The sequence below is a fragment of the Mastomys coucha genome, chromosome X (assembly GCF_008632895.1).
Source record: "Mastomys coucha isolate ucsf_1 chromosome X, UCSF_Mcou_1, whole genome shotgun sequence".
NCBI classification, from domain to species: domain Eukaryota; kingdom Metazoa; phylum Chordata; class Mammalia; order Rodentia; family Muridae; genus Mastomys; species Mastomys coucha.
This window is the reverse complement of record NC_045030.1, coordinates 150,748,656-150,767,314: the sequence shown is the minus strand read 5'-3', so window position 1 is coordinate 150,767,314 and position 18,659 is coordinate 150,748,656. Positions and strand designations below refer to the sequence as shown.

The 18,659-nt window shown below is 41.4% G+C and overlaps 1 non-coding gene across 1 annotated transcript; it reads right to left on the bottom strand.

The window, feature by feature from the left end:
• Positions 1-13,275: 13,275 nt before the first annotated feature.
• LOC116096231 lies at positions 13,276-13,408 on the bottom strand. The gene has a single exon (XR_004120907.1). It is a non-coding gene; the product is annotated as a small nucleolar RNA SNORA17 (small nucleolar RNA).
• Positions 13,409-18,659: the final 5,251 nt, after the last annotated feature.

The window sequence follows — 18,659 nt, the reverse complement described above, 5'->3', positions numbered from 1 at the left end:
AACTACTGCTGACACAAGAGTTTGTATTTCTGCCTTTCATCTGTCTGTCAATAAATTGATCAATTTCATCCTGTCTCCTTTATGCCTTGGAGAGGGAAGGAAAGTATGTGTTATGTTCTGTCTTGGCATTTTTCTGAGCTGCTCACAGTGTGGTTCATCTGATAGCTCTGTTTTCATCTTTCTTTTTCTTTTTGGTTTGTTTTCAGACAGGGGCTCTCTTTGTAGCCTCGACTTTCCTGGAACTTGCTCTGTAGACTAGGCTGGCCTCAAACTCATAGGGGTACACACCCGCCTCTGCCTCTTGAGTGCTAGGATGACAGGCATGGGCCACCACCACCACCCTGGCAACAGCTTCAATTTTCAAAGCACCTTACTGTCACTGAAGGGTTCTCTCTGGCAAGACTTGCTCAGAAAAGACAACAGTACTTGTTTTCATTGTGGCACTAGATACTTAACATTTTTTTTGAGGGGGTATATACGATTCTAGAAGCCAATTGGTCAGCAGTGTTTGTTATCTTATTATTATGTAGCAGCTGCTATGTGACCATGAAGAAACACCTGACCTGATCATTTGGTTGTCTAGTGTCTTTTCTTAAAGCCTTGCCTTATTTTTAAATATGTTTGTGTGTCTGCATATATGTATATGTCACAGGTATACCTCATGATAGAGGAAGCCAGAAGAGGGAGGGAAATCCCCTGGAACTGAAGTTATAGGCAGCCGCCATGTGTGCTAGGAACCAAACCCAGTGTCTTAGTTAGGATTTTACTTCTGTGAAGAGACACCACGATCAAGGCAACTCTTATAAGGATGACATTTAATTGGGACTGTCTTATAGGTTCAGAGGTTCAGTCCATTATCATCAAGACAAGCACAGCTGCATCCAGGCAGATGTGGGGCGAGGAGCTGAGAGTTTCATGTCTTGCTCTGAAGACAGCTAGGACAAACTTATTAAAGCCCACACCCAAAATGGCATACCTACTCCAACAAGGCTACTTCTCTGTCACTTCCTGGGCCAAGGATATGCAAACCATCACACCCAGAGACTCTATAAGAGCAGAGAATGCTCTTAATTGATCAGCCATCACTTCAGCTTTCTGCCTAGTATTTTTCTACCAAATAATTGATTTTAGTTAGCAAATTTGCTAAGTCTGCTAAGTCTCTGAATGAGATGTTGATATCATTGAGTAGGCTAGCCAGCAGTCAAATGTGCCTGAGGGTTCCATAGCCAGATACTTGTTTTTCTTTCTTACTTTTTTTTTTTTTGGTTCTTCAGTAGGTGGAAGATCCCCAACTCCAGGACTGGTACTGGTAATTGAAATTGAATCTAGGGGGCTGGCGAGATGGCTCAGCAGGTAAGAGCACTGATTGCTCTTCCGAAGGTCCTGAGTTCGGATCCCAGCAACCACATGGTGGCTCACAACCACTCATAATGAAATTGGATGCCCTCTTCTGGTGTGTCTGAAGACAACTACAGTGAATTACACCAGAGGGAGCGGGGCCGGAGAGCAGCCACACACATGATGGCTCACCACCATCTATACAGCTACAGTGTACTCATAAGCATAAAATAAATAAAAATTGAACCTAGGTCTTCATGTATAGTAGACAAGTACTCTATCACTGAGCTATATCCTTAATTTTATTTTATTATATATTTTTAAAGATTTTTATTATCTGTAAGTATACTGTAGCTGTCTTCAGATGCACCAGAAGAGGGCATCATCTCATTTTGGATGGTTGTGAGCCACCATGTGGTTGCTGGGATTTGAACTCAGGACCTTCGTAAGAGCAGTCAGTGCTCTTACCCACTGAGCCATCTCACCAGCCCTCTTTTTATTATTTTGATGCAGGGTGTCACTAAGTTTGTCCAGGCTAGACCTTAATTCTGATAGCTCAGGGAGGCCCTGAGGTCTTGAATTTGTGATTTCCTGAGTATTTGTACCACTATTGGCTTCCCTGAGGTTTTTTTTAATGCTTACTGTTTTAAATTTTTTATGTGTATGGGCATTTAACACTTGTGTGGCTGACGTCCTTGGAGGTTAGAATGGGGTGTTGGGGCCTTTAAAACTGGAGTTACTAGATAGTTGTGAGCTGCCATAGGTTCTAGGAATTGAACTCCATTCCTGGGAGAGCACCTAGTGCTCTTAACGACTTGCAATCTCTAGCCCCCGTCAGGATTTCTTAACATTTCTTGTACCTTGAATTGCTTTGAGTGAAAAGTGATCCCCTTCTTGGAAACATTTTTAAAAATAAATCCAGTAGATAAGATTAGCTAGAAATCTGTTATATTAGTTTTCAAAAATTTATGGTTTAATATTTGTGACTTTTTAACTTGTTACATAGCTGGATAGAGTGGTACATTGAGTAATATAATTTTGATGTAGTAATAAGGGTAAACATTTATAAGATCTGTACTGAAATGTGATAAGGTTTTGATTTCTCTTGTTGACAAAATCATAGAATTTACCAGTAATAACAATCTTTCACCTACATTCATACTTGAGGGAAATGCTAAATTTCAGTGGGAAACCAGTAAAGAGGGAGATACAGATGTTTTTCCATGAAGGTTTCTGACTGGAGAGAATTCATTGCATACTCTGGGTAAGGACCACTGTCCTTCATGCTTCCTTCATTCCTCTCACAGAACTGCAAATCAACTCTGGCAGGCTAGTTTTCCTCAGCCAAAACCATTTAAAATCTCAATTACCTGATGCAGCCATTCCACTGATTTCTGCTTTACTCATTTCAAAAATGAGAAATAGAACACCAGCAAGAAATAGCCCAGTGCTTTTTGGAAAGTTTTTCGAATACTCTCGGTTGTGTTTTCCCTGGGAAATAAGATGATTAATGTGACTGGGCAGGTATACTTATCTCATGCATCTGTAGGTCCCCGGGATGCTTAGGCTGTTTCACTAATGCAGGCAGTTTTTCTGTGAAATGACCAACTATGTGATCATTTCAGAGAACAATTCTTTCATGATGAAGCATTAGAGAGTAGGCTCTCGCTCTGCAACTTGGCTCAGGAATGTAAAAGAATAAGCAAATTGAGAGGCTCTCCTGGGTAAGGAGGCAGGCCATCCAGCCTGTTGACTAAAGGTCTCTAGTCCCCCAGAAAGAGCACAAGAAACTTGGCTCCACCCCTTTCCGCAGAGATAGAAAGCCCCAGATAGTAAAAGACTATCTTAGTAAAAGACTAGTTAATTCTTTTAGAGGTCATTTTTTGTCTTCGTTCTATAATCCTTTCACATCTCAGTTAAGGGTTATGATGGTAGCTTAGGTTCACACTGACTGATTCTGACTACATGTGTAGCCCTAGTATGTTTCACATTCTCTACTTTACAAAAGATTATTTATTATATAGGTAGGTTTGTGTGTGCATGGATGTGCATGTTTAGTGCACTCCCTGAAGCTGGAGTTAGAGACAATTGTGAGCTTTTTGGTGGATACTAGAAGCCAAGCTTGGGTCCTGGAAAAGTAGTAAGTGTTCTTAACCCTTTTACCTTTCTCTTTTTCTTTTCCCCACTAATTCTCCCACTTCCTTCTCTCCTCCCCTATCTCCTGCCCCCTCCCCCGCCTTTCACCCTTTGAAAAGCAGTAGTCACTCTCAACTTCTGATCCATCCCTTGAACTCCTATCTACAGATAGGCTCTTTCTAGATATCACCTCCGTCTCCTGTGTGCGTGTCTGAGTTTAAATAGCTACTCTGACTCTTCCCATCTGTATCCTTCCAATGTTAAGGGAAGCTGTCAGATTATCTCATGCTTTGCCTGGCCCCATCACATGCAATATTTATTTCAAGTTGTCTCTACAACTATGCTATACAATGTAAAGATCTTACATCTTTTGCCCATAGCTGCTTGAGTGTTTCCAGTCTGCAGTGATAGTATCTAAAGCAGATGAAGGAAGTTCAGTGCACATAGGAAATAGTTTTGGCTTTAGAATGCACTCTAATGGGTAAGTTATTTAGAATAGCTTTTTCTAGTTAAACCATGGAAAAAGAAGGGTGGCTTGAAGGACTTAATTTAAACTTAGGCATGTTCAAGAATCCAAGCAGTCTGGTTTGAAGTGGGTAGAGTGGCCTGCTTGGAGCAAGAGTGCAGTTCCAGTGTGTGAAAGGAAACTTCAAAGCCTAGTCCTTCCTTGCTGGGTTCATTCTTCATGTAACTATAAAGAGACTAGAAACTTGGGACAGTATGTAAAAATAGGCTAGAAAACTGAAATTTTATGTCAGATGTGCAGGTGGCTACTTCTGTGACCACATCTTCCCCCCCCCCCCCATTCGCTTTTCACTGGCCTGATCCTTTGGTATCTCCATTGTAGCAATACTAAGTGGATTCCCTGTACCTAGTGTCCCCTTGTCCCTTGAGCAGCACGGGGAGGACTGCCTTGGCTCAAGTTTTATTGCCAGCCAGACTACAGAGTGCAGGGCTCATCCTGGTTCCTTGTTTATAGTTTGAGATTGTCTCTGGGCTCTTGGTTAATGTTCTTGCAGAAGACCCTAGTTCAGCTTCTAGCGTCCATACTCACCTTTAACTTCAGCTTCTGGCCTCCACAGGTACCCACATATACATATACCCACACACATAGACTATAAAAATAAAATCTTGAAAGTCCTGAAATCTTGAGTGTGTATGGACAATATAGAAAGAAGAGAAGGACTTAACCCCACAGATAGGCTCTTATTTTGGAGTGCTGAATGTGTACTAAAGTAGTAGAATCAGTGAAGTAAAGTGGTGGTAATCAGTGAAGACAGGCAGGGTCCATCTATTAGTGGTATATTGAGGAAATTTGGACACGAACATATTTATGGGGCTTTAGAAAGCCAATTTTGTGTTATTCCTTTAACAAATTCCTGCTAATGTAGTTTCTTGGCAGTTTTGGGGTTCAAAATCTGAACTGAGTCTTCTACATCTAAAATTCCCAGTTATTGACCAAGCTGATTTCTGGAAGAATACATTTGCTACCGCTTCAGTTCTTTGAGGTGGTCTGCATTTCTTGACTCTTAGTTCCTTCTAGTTTCAAAGCCTTCAGTGTAGCAGTTGTCATGTTGCTCTTCCTTATGTATTTCTCTTGTAGGGCTTCTTGAGATTGCATTAAGTGTTACTGGATGATCCAGACTACTAGCCCTGCTTACACATCTACATAGTCCACTTTGCCATATGAAGCAGCATTTGTGTAAGAGTTCTGAGTTTTGGGATATACACATTATTATCAAGGCAGGCTATTTATCCTGTTACACATTGTGAGGGAAAAGTAGAGAAGTTGGATACAACCTTGACCAGGTGACTAAAATCAACTTGCCAAAGGGACAAGTGGACATCATATGCCATTAGATGTTGTAGTCTTAGGTTGTCACCTATACAGTACTTGGATAAGAATGAGAATGGATTATCTGAACCTAATCACGAACCCCTTAGTCCCTAAAGGGTATGTACTCTTCAAATATAGTGTGTGTGTAGTCAGGGAGTTCACAGTGCTAGGCAACTGCTATTCCTGGCCTAGTCTAATCTTGGCCATGTTAGTAAAAGTATTGATGTGGGCCTGGAGAGATGGCTCAGTGGATAAAAGTACTTGCTGTTTCCAAGGACCCAGGTTCAGTTTCCAGTACCCATTCTATAGCAGGTGGCTTGAAACTACCTCTAACTTCAGCTCCAGGCAACCTGAGTCTCTCTTCTGGCCTCTGACTGTACTGGGCATGCACGTAGTATACATACATACATGTAGACACACATTCATAAAAATAAGAATCTAAAAAGTAATATTGTAAAAGAATCAATCTGTGAAAGGCTACAGATTTAAAGAGGCTCTGTAGATCAGATGACTTAATGTCATTTTTGGTGTAAGCTAGATTCTATATTGGAGGAGAAATGCTGTCAAGTTGTCAAGTGATACATTAGAAAATAGGCAGTAGTTTCAGTATAGGTGTTTCTATCCATACTGAGTTAACTGAAGTACTTAAGGCTGCTTGAGTTTGAAATAGCTTTCCAAGTTATTAAGTAAAGCCAGGAGGGCTGGAGACATGGCTCAGTGGTGAAGAGCTTGTACTACTTTTGCATAGGACCCTTGTCAGGTTGCTCATAACCACCTGTAATTCCAGCTCTAAGGCATCCCATACCCTCTTCTGGCTTTCTTGGGCATTTTCCATGTGTGTGTGTGTGTCACATTGTACAAAAAAAGTAAAAGTGGCAGCCTGAAGTGTTGCTGAATTTAAATGTTTTAAAAATCAATGATGCATTATATGCAGACTTAGAAAACTGTAGTAGGTGTTGCTATAGTAATTTCTAATACAAGTTCCCAACTCTTTTTTTTTAATTTTTTTTTTTTGTTTTTTTCGAGACAGGGTTTCTCTGTGTAGCCTTGGCTGTCCTAGAACTCACTCTGTAGACCAGGCTGGCCTCGAACTCAGAAGTCTGCCTGCCTCCGCCTCCCAAGTGCTGGGATTAAAGGCGTGTGCCACCACTGCGCAGCTCTAAGTCCTTTCTAATGATTAGTAATGTTGTGAATCTTATTTGAATGTAGGCCCAGAAGTGTGGTTGGTTGGCACCGTGCTTGGCCAGCATGTGCAGGGGCTTGGTTTCAGTCCCTATACGAAAAACTGAAAGGTAGTCTGATAAACCACTAATCTGATGTTCCAGTCTAAGCTCCCAAGGTGTCTCTGAAGAGTACTGTGCCCTTCTCTCCACCAGTTGAAAGTCACCAGGCAATGGTGCTGTGTAGAGTCCCAGAAATTGAGACTGAGCAGTGCAGGCATTTTGAATCTGTTTGATTTGGAAAGGACTGTGAACCCTGTTCTGTGTTCAGACATTGTGCACTGAGAGTTCTAAACATAGGATAAGGGACTGTATGCTTGACCCAACTAAACATGCAATTTACAGAACCCTGGATATAGCTTTGATTTCATGGATTTAGGTGAGTATGCTTATTTCTGTCAAGAGTAAAAACTGGAACAAATTTCAATTTGTGCCCAGGTCCTTTGCAGGTTTATTGAAAATACAAAGAGTTATAAAGGAAAAGGCTAGAGGTCACACAATTCCATTCTGACATACTAGAACAGCTCTCTGCAGAACTTATTAAAGCACTTTTGCTACAGGAGCTAGGTAGGGGGTCAGAGGAGACAAGTGTTGAGTATAGTCACGGGAACATGGAAAGGAAAGAATGTGTAGGCAGCCTCTTTAGAAGCAAAGAAAATTAAGTGTAATACACCAGCCCACAGCAACAGGGCATTAGTAGAACCACTGGAAGTAGAAGCATGAAGGGAAGTGTAGACTTAATACAGTAAAAGCTATAAAGAAAGCATACTTCTTACAGTTTAAGGGATGTGCAGGGACAAAGAGCATTTGCTACGTGTGCGTGGTAAAATGTTTAACACTGGGTCTGGTGAGGTGGCTCAGCAGGTGAAGCTGCCTTCTGCCAAGCCTGATCTCAGTTTGAACTCCAGGATTCAACATGGTGAAAGGTGAGCGCTGACTCCCACAACTTGTCCTCTGACTTCTATCCACATGAGGATTGTGACATGTTTCCCCAATTTTCACACATGCACAGTGCATACATACTAATTGAAAACATCATAGATTTTAAGTGCTTAATATTTAAAGCTATAGCAAATCTAACATGTTTTATAGCCCATTGTAGTTATATAGGAAGGGGAATTATTGAGTTCATCAGTTTCCTACTGCCGAAAGCTATCATACCCTTCCAGTGTTATTTTCACACACCCTTTTCCAAGAGATCCTGGATAGTGTTCTAGGTTGAATTGTGTTCTCGTTCAAAGATGGTGAAGACTCACTCCGGCCACCCTGCCTACAACTACAGTGTTGTTTAGAACTAGTGTCCTTGTAGATGTTAAGATGGAGATGTTTGGTGGACCTTTTAATATGGCTGATGGTCTTATTAAAAATGGAGTATTTGAGGCCTGTGAGGATATGAGGAGAATGCTATTTTGCAAGCTGAGGAATGCCCAAAGGAACACATCAAACTGATTTTTCCTCACCGTTTCTAGAAGGAAGCTTTTCCACCATTTTTAGACTTCTCCCAAACTATGAGAAAATAATTTTTCTGTTACTGAAGTGACCCAGTTTATGGTCTATTCTTAGAACATTTCTAAGGAATCAATGCCCTTTAGAATTCTTGCTGTGATTTTGAGGAGTGTGTCCTAAGGCTTTACGTGTTTAGAGGTGTGTTCCTCGGGGTGGCACTGCTGGGAAAGTGCTGTGGACCTATGAAAGGAAGGGTCTATTGGGAGGTTCTTTTTGTGATGGGGCCATGACCTTAAAGAGGTTGTGGGATTCTACTCATTATCCTGCTCTCTGCTTTTTGGCTCATGATATCAGTCAGTTGCCAACTTACACACTCCTGCTATGATGGGTCATCCTCTCTAGCCCAAAGTGACTACCTGATTATGGAGTAGAACCTTCAGGACTGTGTGGCTAAATAAACCTTTCTTCACAAGTAAACTTCCTTGGTTATTTTGTTATGATAATACGAACACATACATAGCCAGTGGGGAAAATTTTAATTTATCAAGTGTTATTGATATTGCTTGTTATTTTATAACAAGCAAACTTGCAACTTCAGCTGCTTATTGCAACAAGTGTTGGTTTCTCTCTCAACCAGCTGTGGGCCTGGCTGAGTTCTGCTCTAAGCTGTGGATTGTTCTATTCATGAGCTAGGTTTGTTCCATGTGTCTCTCATCCTCAGAACAGTGGCTACCTGAGACATGACTGACAGGCAGATGTGCAATAGGGCAAGCACATAATGGATGTCATGGTTCATCACTGATTCCTGCAACGCATGCTAATGTCTTACTGCTCTATGTTTGAACAAACCCAAGGTCAAGTGACAGCATTCTCTCCCAATCATGAAGTCATAGCAAGAATATGCATGTTAGGGGATGGGAGAGTTGGGAAAACAAATTAAACTCATCACATTTTACAAGAGAGTTTTATCTAAAAATCTAAGGAATAATTAGTGTTTTCAATGAAAAACAAAAACTATGATGTTGAAGGGAATAAGGAAAAAAATCTTTCAGGGTTATATACCAGTAAGCTAGCTTGATGCTAACAAATGGAGTGAAGACAGTATCTTGTATCCCTTCATCTGTTCATTGGCACCTAGGCTAGTTCCATAGCCAGGCTGTTGTGAATATTGTTGCAGTAAGCATGGATGTGCAGTTGTCTTTATGGTATGCTGACTTTGGTATGATATGTGGATATTGTCAGAAGTGGGAGAACTGGAGAATATAATACTTCCATTTTTAGGTTTTAGTTTTTTTTTTTTTTGAGGATCCTTCATACAAATTTCCATAGTGGCTGCCTCAGTTTACACTCCTCTCCTTTTTTTCAATTTACTTCCATCAATAGTGTGTAAAGGATCATCCTACATCTCCCTTCTCCACACTTATCAGTGGGAAGGGAAGGGAAAATGAGAGGGCAATGTGGGGTGAATGTATTGAAATTTCATTTTAAATATGTATGAAAATATGACAAGGAACCCCAAACCAAAAGCACTCCATGTACGCACTGCAGTTATGCCATGTAACACCAGCTCCTGCAAAGACTTTTCCTGGGATGTAGGGTGTGAAAGTAGTTTTAAGTAGAAGCTCTTGACCCAGACTGTTGGCCTGAATCCTGACTCTGGTCAACCTTGGCCCTCTGTGTGTGCATCCATTGGAGGAGAATGACAGCAGCACTTTTGTCCAGATTTGTTCAGTCCAGTGACATAATCTATGCTTCAATTGGTGCCTGACACAAAGTAATTGCTCAGAGATTATCTTTTGTTATCATTAGCAAGTATGATTTTAAAATATACCATAAATCAAGCAGTAGAATTCAAAGAATAGTATTCATAAATTCCTAAGATGTCACAATCACTAACCTCTTACTTTTATTCCTCTCAAAGTCTTCCTTTAGTTTCTCCATATTATCAAATTAAAAGATAACTAAATGAGGGCAGTAAAGATGGTAGATACTCTTGACTGTCTAGGAAGGGCTCTTTTAAGGGAGAGCTGTGCAGTCTTCCATTTGTATGACAAAATTGGTTAAGGTTAGATATTTCCATTAAAAAGCTGTGTGTGCTCTTAGAAACTCAAAATCATGCCCTAGCATCATCAGGGGTTGACAGTCATAGTGTTTAGTACTCAATAACAAGGATATGGGGGAGGGATGAAGGGGACTAAAAGGAATAGGGAGGGAGAGGGGAGACTACTGTTGGGATGTATTAAATAAAGATAAGTCTAAAGATTTGCCTATGTAAGACCCAGTAACTGACTTAGCAGGCAGTTCAAGCTAACAGGAAGAGTAATGAGCAATATATGTTTCAGTTTGTCACTGGCATCAAGAAGGAAAGGAACAACTAAATGGGTAGATGGCTTTCTCTTTGCTGGAACAAAGGCATTTAATCAAGCCTTAATGCAAAAGCTTTCAAACTTTAGATGATTAATACAAACATCCTCATGGAAAACCCAGTTTTCTACAATAACATTACTGGGAAAATAGCACTGGAGAAGCGCTGTACAGAACTATCCGCCAAGCCAAGCAACTGCCATCTTTGGGAGTTCAGCTGTGTCCACTTAGAAAAGATTATTCCAACTGGGTTTGTTGACTGTTTACATTTCCTCAGAGGAATATGACAGATCATGAGACCCTCACTGAGTATCAGCACCTCCCTACTTGTGTGCAACACTGCCCTAACTACACATGGTCTTAGGGAAAGCCTAGACTATATAGGTTGGGAAAACCTAGAGGAGGAAGGTTCATCGATGTGATTATTGGAAAGCCATCATTCCTGATGTGTAGAAAATTTCTAGTGTGGCTTTTTTGCACTGGGGGAGCACCAACATTCTGTACGGTAAGGAAGTCCAATAAATTCATTAGTTCCTCAGAGTGAACTCTGATGAAATTGTACCTTGGTTTGTCATTGGGACCTTAGGAGGAAGGGTAGATGTTTATGTTCCCTCTCCTGGGAAGAAATTTTAGCAACAAGAAGTTAGGGAATATTCATACCTCTCATGAAAAGCTGATAAATCTCAGACATGATCACAACACTTGGCAAAATCAGCAGAGATGACCTATAATCCTGGCCCTTTATTTCCTTCCCCTCCTCTGGACTAGAACTCAAGATCTTCTTGCCTCAGCTAACATCATTCCTGTCTTGGATCTATTTTCTCTTCTTGATACGATTTTCTTCAAATCGTTGGGATAATATTGAGTGTGTTTGAATGTATGTGGATGTCTACTCACATGTGTCTGTTGTCTATGCTGTGTAACTTTCTCAATTTCTCTCCCCATTATTTTTGAGACAGTTTTACTAAAGCTGAACCTCACTGATTAGACATTACTGACAGTCGTAAGCCTCAGGGACCCTCCTTTCTCCACTTCCCCAGCACTGGGATCCTTCAATGTCAACTTGCGGTGAAAAATATTTTTATTAGTTCTTTGTGAACTTCACATGCACCCCAACTCCACTCATCCCCCACCTTCATACCTGCTCTCCAGCCTTGCAACCTCCTCCCCAACAGAGGAAAAAAATCTTGTGGAAACTGTACTGTGTCACAGTTCCTCTCACAGTATATCCTTTTTTCTACACTTCTTTGCTTGCAAATGTTCATTACAGTGACTTGGTTTGGTACGAGGCCCTGGCTTCTGTTATACTAGAAATACTGGATCCTTACTGGGACTCCTCTGGGATATCCTGTTGGTGCCCTGTGTCATGGAGATCCTGTAGTTTTGCATCTGCACGACCAGAGCCTTCACACACTCTAGCAGTTCATTGATGATCGGATAGATGCTGGGGTGGGCCAATTCACAGCCCTGGATCCGGGCCTGATACGTATCTGAGCTGTACCAGCTCTTCTGCACCTACATCATCAGGGCAAGCTCTCCTACTCTGCCCCAGCTGGGCTGTCCAATGCCACCTCTAGCAAGGGGCAGAGCCAGCTCTCTTTCTCTAATGACCTCAGAGCCAGCTCTCCTGCATGCAATAAGTGCCATGAGGTGAGGGCAGGGGCACATCTCGCCCTCACCCTTGTCATCACAAGGCAGACAAGTGGCAGGGCCAGCTCACCTCCAACCCCCACAGCCAGGGTCAGCTCTACTGTGCTGCCCAGATGAGGTGCAGGGCCTGCTCTCCTGAGTGATACAGTAGGTGAGGGCAGGGACAGTTCTCCTGCCTGCTGTAGGTGTCAAGGGGCAAGAGGGGGCATCGCTCTCTTGCCTATGTTACCACACAGCAGACAAGTGGCAGGACCATCTTGCCTGTGTCCCTGCTATCAGGATCACCTCTACTGTGCTGCAGCTACTGAGGGGTAAGGACAGTTCTCCTGCTCTCATGCCCCCCAGGGCCAGAACTCCTAAGTACCACAGGTGGGAAGGAGCAAGGGGGTGGAGGGTATCTCTCCCTCTTCCGTGCCAGTGCATGGGAGACCAATGGGAAGGCCAGTTCTCCCATGCTCATACATTGGGGGCCAGCTCACCCGCAACTCCTGCCCCCAGTGCCAGCTCTGCTGTGCTTCCTGGGTGATGAGCAGGCCTGCTCTCACGAGTACTGCAGCTGGCCAACGGTGGGGTGAGCTCTTCTGGCCCCAGAGCAATCTCTCCCATAATGCCCAGGCAAAGGGTCTGCCAATACTGCACAGCCCTCAGATATCAACATGTCCACAGGCAGCAGCCCAGACCAAGGACATGCACCTGGCCTTTGATGGTAACCAGATTTCTGCTGCTGCAGGACAATGGACCCAGATGTGGCCTCTGGAGGCAGCACAGGCTAGGATCTCACCATGGCCCCATGTGGTATCACCAGGTACTCATATCTGGCTGTTTCTTATTACCCCTGAGTCTCCGGTTCTGTCTCTTCATCGTGCCCATATCCTTCTCTTTCCCTTTCTATTGCAATTCTCCATCACTTACTCCTCTTAGTGGAGCCTGGAGTCTCTGAGTATTTGAGGTTATCTCAGGAGTGCTACGCCCCACTCGTGCATTGTGGGCTAGGGTTATCTTTGGTATGGTCAGTTTCCCTCTCCCCACGAAGCCTGCACAGCGCCAAATGTGGTCATCTCATTAGCTCCCTGTCAGGGCCCCATGGTGCTGGACTGGTGGTCACCTTGGGCTTGCACCTCACTTGGGCCTGCCTGCCTGCCTGCCTGGCCCAATATGGCAGTCATCTGTCTCAGGCTCACTCCTGCCAGGGGGGTCTCCACCTCACTACCTGCCTTAGGAGACTGTCTGGGCCTGCTCGGTACTGGACTGGTGGCTGTTTCAGACTCACTTTTTCAGGGAATGTTAGGCTGGCTACTAATCATTTAGATGTTCATGGGTCAGAACACTGAGTACAGACATAATCTCTCTTCTTTCTGCCACCTACTGATCGCACGTGTGACACAATGGCCATACCTGTAACACCTCTAGGGGCAGGTCATGCTGATAATCCAAACTCAGGTCTTTATACTTGCTCAGCAAACACTTTATTGACTGAGCCATCTCATCTGCCCCAAATGCTCCTTTTTTTGTCTATACTTTGGCATGTCTCCTTTTAGTTTGTAGCTGTCTTTTTATTTTTAACCATATTTTTTGGATACAAAATTTTAAAATTTGACGTAGTTAAGCTTGTCACTCTATGTCTTATTTTAGAAACCATTCCCTAGATTGATTTTCCATATATATATTCAGTGTCTTAAACTCTTGCATTTTGTAATTGGGCCTTTCACTTCTCCATGCTTCTTCTCCTTTTAAAAATGTTGTAAATTAAAAAAGAAAAAAGAAAAAAAATGTTGTAAGCTGTGAGCAAAGATAGTGTTACTTTGAGCTGTTAAAACGTTCTTTTTCTATTGTGCATACCACTTATCCCAAAACATTTGGCTGTATTACCTATTTCATGATTGAGATTCATTTGTTTTCATTTGTGGCTGGGGATATAGGCCCAATGCTCTGTTTTTTTTTTTGTTTGTTTGTTTTTGTTTTTGTTTTCTGAAACAGGGTTTTTCTGGATTGCCCTGGCTGTCCTGGAACTCACTCTGTAGCCCAGGCTGGCCTCGAGCTCAGAAATCCGCCTGTCTCTGCCTCCCAAGTGCTGGGATTAAAGGCGTGTGCCACCACTGCCCGGCCAACGCTCTGTTTTTTATTTCCAGCACTGCAAGCAAAAGAAAAAAAAACTGTCAAGAACAAAACTACAACTTTTTTTTCATGGACATGTGTTTAGGCTTAACAGTTGTTTTAGTCTTTGAGAAAGTAACAGTTGATGGGTCTATACCAAAAAAGATAAAGATGTGGCTACAAGAATGTCAATGGATAATGTTTTATCTTAAAATGTCTCCAAAAGGGAAAAAGTTCATCACAGTATAGCTGGAATTATCTTTTTCATCCTCCCCTCCTCTCTCCCTCCCTCTCCCCCTCGCTTCTCCCTTCCTTCCTCCCTCTCTCCCTTAAGAAAAGATCTCATGTAGCCTAGGCTGGGTTTGGAGGTATGTAGCCAAGGCAACCTTGAATTCCTGATCCTTCTCTATTTTCTGAGTGCTGGGATTACAAAGAGGAGCCACACTGTCCCACTTGGAAATACATAGTGAGATATACTATATAATTTATTTATTTATTTTTATTATTATTTTTTGTTTTTTGTTTTTTTGAGACAGGGTTTCTCTGTAAGCCCTGGCTGTCCTGGAGCTCACTCTGTAGACCAGGCTGGCCTCGAACTCAGAAATCCGCCTGCCTCTGCCTCCCAAGGGCTGGGAATAAAGGCATGCACCACCATGCCCGGCTATATAATTTATTTTTAATCATTAACTTCAAACAGTAAATTAGTATTAAGTTATGTTGAAATTAGGCTAAGCAGATGCATCACACACAGTGAATTAGTAAAGGTGATTTGAATGACACATTTTATCAAATATTACAGTTATAGCCGAGGTTATGAGATTTGTGGACTGAATATTTCAGCATATGAAATTCACCCTTACACACAAAGTGTTTTCTAGGAACAGTTAAATGTAAAGAAATGTATGCTGTGGTTTGGATGGTGTATTTCTCAAGAGCTTGTGTGTGGAAATAGAGAGTTGGAGGATCTTTTAAAAGGTGGGCTTACTGGGATGCAATTAGGTAATAGTGTTGGCCTTTGAAGGCACTGTTTGTCTTCTGGAATGAATTTTTTCTTGAGAGAATGGGTTGTTATTAAAGAGTGAGCCAGCTGGGTGGTGGTGGAGCACACCTTTAATCCCAGCATTTCGGAGGCAGAGGCAGGCAGATCTCTATGAGTTCAAGTCCAGCCTAGTCTATAGAGCACATCCAGGATATTCAGGGTTTCACAGAGAAACCCTGTTTTGAAAAACCAAAATATAAACAAACAAGCAAATAAATAAATAAATAAATAAATAAATAAATAAATAAATAAAAGTATGCCTTCATGTCTTGCCTTCCTGTTTTGCAACCTAACCTCTCTCATTGTATATACTTCTGCCATTATGCCATTTGCCAAGTTGTGACATAGCCAGAAGGAACTCAACAGGGTTGAGCAAAAGTCAGCACCATGCTCATGAACCTGTTTTCTTTGTAAAATATTCAATTTAAAGCTACTTTGTCATAGCAGTTAAAAACAGAATAATACAATATGTTAATACATTAGTCCAGGTCCCACTAGCCACATTTTAAAAGTCATGTCTCATATATTATATATATATCTTAAAGGTAACTTTGTATAAGATTTTTTTCAGTCTATCTGCATTTTAACTGTGCCCTACCAAGCCTGGAATTTTCCCTCTGGTGTTATGTCACTCAAAATTTTAAATTTTGTGGCATTCTGGATTTCAGATTCTTGGATTCAGAATGTTTAATTTATATTACATAGTTTACCAAGACCATGAGGTGATCTTTCATTTATTTAATAGCACCTTGGATCTCTTTATATGTTTACTAAAGGAACCAAGAAGACTGGGAAATTTCAGCAAGATCTCATCATCTGCCCGTTTACCAGGGAGACTGACTCTTCGGCTGGTGTTTCATGGTCCTACAAGGTGTACACATAAACTTTAGAACAATATACATGAAAACAAAAACATGCTTAAGACAGAACAAAGGATATAGAGAGAGCAGTGCATGTTTTTAAGTGCTCAAACAGAAACACTGGTGGTTAGGTGGAAGGTATGGTCAAAGTACATAGCTGCATATTTCCCAGGTTTCTATTTTTTTTCTTTTTCTATCATTTCAGATAGAAATGTTTAAGGGAAACAGCAGGGAAGGGCTGCTAGGAACATAGCAATTTGGCTTACCAAGATCATTATATTTAGTACTTTAATGTCTAGCTTTTGAGGTGGGGGTGCAGGGTATTGTATTTAAGAAAAAGTAAACAGTTGTTCTTAATTATAGTATACCATGGGACTTGGTGTGTTGGCTTCAAACAAAAATACTGCAGCTTTTTCGCTATTAAAGGAACATGGGTGATTAGATGGAATTGATAATCTGAGTGGTTATGATTGGGATTTATTGCCATTAAATAATGCTAGGTTTTGGAAACAATAGTAAAGTTCAAATCAATTCATGGTTTAGAATTCAAGCAAAGCAGTTTATTGTGTAATATAGTTTTTCTCACCTCCTTAGAAAGATAAATGATTTTTTTCTGTTTGCATAATGTATTACACTTTCAAGATTCATACATCACCTGGTGTACTTTATATAATAATAACATAATAAAATATTCTAGGATTTGACATATTGAAAAACATTGTCTGCTTAAAGAAACGAGTTTGCATAAATTACTTGAAGAACCCATAACCGAGGCCTTTTCCTCTCTCCTTCAGCTGTCAGGGCTTTTGATAGTTCATTTCTGGCACCTAGGATCTTGATTTGTTTGCTTGGCAATAATCTTGTAGTTTTTTTTGTTTTTGTTTTTGTTTTGGTTTTTCGAGACAGGGTTTCTCTGTGTAGCCCTGGCTGTCCTGGACTCACTCTGTAGACCAGGCTAGTCTCGAACTCAGAAATCTGCCTGCCTCTGCCTCCCAAGTGCTGGGATTAAAGGCGTGCACCACCACCGCCCGGCAATCTTGTAGTTTTAATCTACTTTGGTGTGTGGATGGGAACTGTGGTCTATCCCCGAGCCCTGGATAAGAGGTCTTTGTGCTGGGTCCTGGCTTGAGCAATGCTCCATGCTGGCTATCCTTGAGCTATGCCCCTTGCCATGGAACGAAGGGTCTTCATTGCTAATGGAACACACGTCTGTACCCCCCAAAACACAAAAACTGTATGTACAAATGCATCTACAGAGCTCCAAATATCATATCAAAATTTGCTTAAAACCAACTTGTACTTTTAGTGGCCGTTAGGTTTTCTTTCTCAGTTTTTCATTCCAGTTTTTCATTTCATTCAGTTTTTTTTTATGGATGTTTAGGATGTTGGGTGTGTGTAGAGAAGGCTTGGGGTGATGTCCAGCACCAGCTAACCACCATATTTCTACCTAGAGCTCCATGGAATCTGAGAATTCTGGATTGTGCTCTGGCCTGCAAGGTGGGCATGAGATATATTTGTAATGAAGGAGGACAGATTGTATTGAATCTCATAAATGGTATGGGATTGGACTACTACTTGGTATGTGGGTTTTGTTTTTTTTTTAAATCAGACCTATAATGTAAGGATTGGATTAAGGAGTTATAGCATAGTGGGCTTTTTTTGTAAATATAAACAGTATTGAATTTGATTTGGTATATTGCCAAACTGTATGATTAGTGAATACTTGCTGAGCTATAGTTAGAAGAATAATAACAACCATTACATAGTGTTAAGTCAACTCTTTTAGAGTTGAAAACTTTCATATATATTACAAAATGGAAAATTAACAATCAAAATTTGGAAATATTAGTTTCTGTGGTGATTTGAATAGCTATGGCCCACATAGACTCCTGTATTTAAATGCTTGGATCATAGGGAGTGGCACTATTAGGAGGTGTGAACTTGTTGGAGTAGGTATGACCTTGTTGGAGGAAGTGTGTCACCGTGAAGGCAAGCTTTAAGGTCTCATATATGCTCAAGCTACACCCAGTGTGACACAGTCTTCTGCTGCCTGCACATCCAGATGTAGAACTCTCTGCTCCCTTTCTAGCACCATGTCTGCCTGCAAGCTGCCATACTTTTCGCCATAATGATAATGGACTAAATCTCTGAAACTGTAAGCTATTCCTAAATAAATATTTTCCTTTATAAGAGCTGCTATGGTCATGGTGTTTCTTCACACCATTAGAAACCAGGCTGGCTTCTGTAATCTCCTTGGGATTTCAAGTACATTCATCCTACAAAGCCACATACCTTCCCTATCAGATCCCAGAACTGGCAAAAATGTCCAAATGATTGTCCCAACTCCCAAGATGCTTATAGAACAGGAAGGAGCCATGTGTGTGTTCACATTTGGTTGTCTTTATTACAAGCAGGGAGTGAGTGAAGGGTAGAGGGTGACTAGTGTTTGCAATGAAGAGCAAAAGATGGATAAGACATGAGGTGACATTAAAAAATCATTGCGACCTGGAATGGTGGTTCACACATAATCCTATCACTCAGGAGACAGGAGGATTCTAAGAAATTTGAGACCAGCTTGGTCAATATGTTTGAGGTCAATGTGAGATGTGGGGTGAGACTCTAAAAACAAGCAAACAGGCAGACAATCAAAACAAAACTCAACCAAATATTCTGCA